At 46.8% G+C, this 4,261-nt stretch overlaps 1 non-coding gene across 1 annotated transcript; it reads left to right on the top strand.

The window, feature by feature from the left end:
- Positions 1-3,694: 3,694 nt before the first annotated feature.
- Positions 3,695-3,769, top strand: Trnap-ugg. Its single transcript has one exon. It is a non-coding gene; the product is annotated as a tRNA-Pro (tRNA).
- Positions 3,770-4,261: the final 492 nt, after the last annotated feature.

Raw genomic sequence — 4,261 nt, 5'->3', positions numbered from 1 at the left:
GCTGGGTGTCACACGACCGTCTTTTTCGAAACCCATGCTGATCGCTACAGAGTAGATTTCTAGTCTCCAGAAAGGTCATTATACTCGAACATAAGACGTCTTCCAAAATTCTACAACTGATCGACGTTAGAGATATAGGTCTATAGTTCTGCACATCTGTACGACGTCCCTTCTTGAAAACGGGGATGACCTGTGCCCTTTTCCAATCCTTCGGAACGCTGCGCTCTTCTAGAGACCTACGGTACACCGCTGCAAGGAGGAGGGCAAGTTCCTTCGCGTACTCTGTGTAAAATCGAACGGGTATCCCATCAGGTCCAGCGGCCTTTCCTCTTTTGAGCGATTTTAATTGTTTCTCTATCCCTGTGTCGTCTGTTTCGATATCTACCATTTTGTCATCTGTGCGACAATCTAGAGAAGGAACTACAGTACAGTCTTCCTCTGTGAAACAGCTTTGGAAAAAGACATTTAGTATTTCGGCCTATAGTCTGTCATCCTCTGTTTCCGTATCATTTTGGTCACAGAGTGTCTGGACATTTTGTTTTGATCCACCTACCGCTTTGACATAAGACCAAAATTTCTTAGGATTATCTGCCAAGTCAGTACATAGAACTTTACTTTCGAATTCATTGAACGCCTCTCGCATAGCCCTCACACTACATTTCGCTTCGCGTAATTTTTGTTTGTCTGCAAGGCTTTGGCTATATTTATGTTTGCTGTGAAGTTCACTTTGCTTCCGCAGCAGTTTCCTAACTCGGTTGTTGTACCACGGTGCCCCTTTTCCATCTCTTACGATCTTGCTTGGCACATACTCATCCAAAGCATATTGTACGATGGTTTTGAACTTTGTCCACTGATCCTCAACACTATCTGTACTTGAGACAAACTTTTGTGTTGAGCCGTCAGGTACTCTGTAATCTGCTTTTTGTCACTTTTGCTAAACAGAAAAATCTTCCTACCTGTTTTAATATTTCTATTTAAAGTTGAAATCATCGATGCAGTAACCGCTTTATGACTGCTGATTCCCGGTTCTGCGTTAACTGTTTCAAATTCGGGTCTGTTTGTCACCAGAAGGTCTAATATGTTATCGCCACGAGTCGGTTCTCTGTTTAACTGCTCAAGGTAGTTTTCAGATAAAGCATTTAAAAAAATTTCACTGGATTCTTTGTCCCTGCCACGCGTTATGAACGTTTGAGTCTTCCAGTCTATATCCGGCAAATTAAAATCTCCACCCAGAACAGAACCATAACATGGTGGGGAAATCTACTCGAAATATTTTCCAAATTATCCTTCAGGTGCTCAGCCACAACAGCTGCTGAGCCAGGGGGCCTATAGAGACATCCAATTACCATGTCTGAGCCTGCTTTAACCGTGACCTTCACCCAAATTATCTCACATTTCGGATCTCCGTCAATTTCCTTCGATACTATTGCACTTCTTATCGCTTTAAACACGCCTCCCCCTTCACTGTCCAGCCTGTCTCTGCGGTATACATTCCAATCTGAGTTCAGGATTTCATTACTGTTTACGTCTGGTTTCAGCCAACTTTCTGTCCCTAATACTACATGGGCGTTGTGACCGTTTATTAATGAAAGCAGTTCTGGGACCTTTCTATAGACGCTCCTGCAGTTTACTATTAGCACATTAATATTGTTATTCCCTGTTGCATTTTGTCTACTCCTACCTTTCCGCGTCTCAGGAGGCGTCTTGTCGGGTCTAGGGAGGGAATTCTCTAACCTAAAAAACCCATATGTGCACTCCACACGTACTCCGCTACCCTTGTAGCCGCTTCCGGCGTGTAGTGCACGCCTGACCTATTCAGGGGGACCCTACATTTCTCCACCCGGTAGCGGAGGTCGAGAGATTTGCATCCCAGATCTCCGCAGAATCGTCTGAGCCTCTGGTTTAAGCCTTCCACTCGGCTCCAAACCAGAGGACCGCGATCGGTTCTGGGAACGATACTACAAATAGTTAGCTCTGATTACACCCCGCGAGCGAGGCTTTCCGCCTTCACCAAATCCGCCAACCGCCTGTACGAACTGAGGATGACCTCTGAACCCAGACGGCAGAAGTCATTGGTGCCGACATGAGCAACAATTTGCAGTCGGGTGCACCCAGTGCTCTCTATCGCCGCCGGCAGGGCCTCCTCCACATCTCGGATGTGACCCCCCGGCAAGCACACAGAGTGAACACTGGCCTTCTTCCCCGACCTATCCGCTATTTTCCTAAGGGGCTCCATCACCCGCCTAACGTTGGAGCTCTCAATAACTAATAAACCCCTTCCCCCGTGTGCCTGCTCGGACCTTGCTCACAAGCAGAGCGGGCGATGCCACACGGCCAGCCTCCACATTTACCCTCCGCCTCGTGCGCCGGAACGCCGCTGAACCCGCCACTCCCCTTGGGGAGAGGGTGGCCCAAACGCGCCCGGTACCCGCGATGATGTCTCGACAGCAGGGACAGTGGGTGAAACATGTAACACCTGGGGTGTACCATGCGACGCACCAGACTCCCCACTGGCGCTACACTCCGAGGCAGCAGCCTGAAGACGGCTGACCGCGGCCATCAACACGTTCAGCTGTTCGCGAACAGTGGCCAGCTCCTCCTGCGTCCGTACACAGCAGTCACACACACATCCTATCCATCCTAAGAAATCTTTTTACTGTAGAGAGTTAATCAACTTTTAACTAGACTGCTAATTCACTAAAGGCGGATGATTGTTGACTGAACTGTGGTTGCTAGCCACTTCTTGTAGAAAACAATGAAAATAGCACTACCTGTCTCTGGACTGTATTGAAAACAAACACTAGCACTACTTGCACTATGTTTGACTAGAGGGACTCTCTCTGACTGTATTCAAAACAAACACGAAATCTATGGAACACTATTACTAGCACTCGACAATTAAAGCTTCCTAAAAGCAAAAACACACGGAAGAAGAAGTGACAAGTAAGAAAAATACAGTTAATACTTAAATTAAGGTAGCTCGCTGCACAGCAGACGTGAAGCAGGCGGCAGTTACGAAGACGTCGTGGGGTTGTGGACCACTGCGGGGCTGCAGTGGGGACGGAACCTCTCCGTCGTTTCTAGGCCTCCGATTCACATAGAATAGAATACAATGCAATACAATCTAGATATGTAATCAAAATATTATATTCAGAAGCATAACCCATCCTTCTAGAGTCGTATATCAACACAACATTGACACCACTACACTTTGCACACGTATATTATTGTCCATCAACAGCTTTGGAGTTGTCCGATTATTATCTACCTACTGTCGACTATCAAAGCAGAGAGGTAACTTCAGAGACATTCTTTATGAATTAGACATAGTAAAATGCATTCTTGAACAATGTGGCAAGCCTGAATCAAAGTCAGTAATATGTACAAAAGTACAGCGAGTCATGAGAAAGCGAACACATTAACAGATGTGTATCGCTTATACAAGTATAAAATGAAATGATATTTAAATGGACACCCTAACTGCAAACAGGCGTTGATGTACTTCATTGTGCGAACGCACACGCTATGCCCGAACTCGTACGGGACTTGGTAGATTAATCTGCCACGAGTAATGAGTATGATGGGCAAACATCTATTAGGCGCACTACGAATGTAGTGGTGTGGACATGTTGGGAATGTGGATCTCACGGGAAGCGTGCAAGGGATACGTCCCTGCAGACGCACTATCCTCTGTGCCCGCGGTGGCTCAGATGGATAGAGCGTCTGCCATGGATGCAGGAGATCCCGGGTTCGAGTCCCGGTCGGGACACACATTTTCAACATGTCCCCAATGAAGTACATCAACGCCTGTTTGCAGCTAGGGTGTCCATTTAATTATCATTTCATTTCTAGCAAAGCTGCATGGTCATCCACGGTAACTGTTCTTTCGGGAACAGATACTACCGTCATATATAACAAGTATAAAAGGCGGTGCATGGGGGGTGCTGTCATTTGTACTCAGGCGATTAATGTGAAGACATTTCCACCGTGATTAGGCCGCGCGACGTGAATCAACAAACTTTGAACGCGGAATGGTAGTCGGATCTAGATGCATGGGACATTCCATTTCGGAATCGTTAAGTAATTCAATGGTCCGAGATCCATAGTGTCCAGAGTGTGCCCAGAATACCAAATTTCAGGCATTACCTCTGACGACGGGCAACGCAGTGGCCGACGGCCTTCACTTAACGACCGAGAGCAGCGGCGCTTGCGCAGAGTTGTCAGTGCTAACAGACAATCAACATTCCATGAAATAACCGCA

Source organism: Schistocerca piceifrons, chromosome 4 (genome assembly GCF_021461385.2).
Source record: "Schistocerca piceifrons isolate TAMUIC-IGC-003096 chromosome 4, iqSchPice1.1, whole genome shotgun sequence".
In the NCBI taxonomy this organism is placed as follows: domain Eukaryota; kingdom Metazoa; phylum Arthropoda; class Insecta; order Orthoptera; family Acrididae; genus Schistocerca; species Schistocerca piceifrons.
This window is presented reverse-complemented; position numbering and strand designations above follow the sequence as displayed.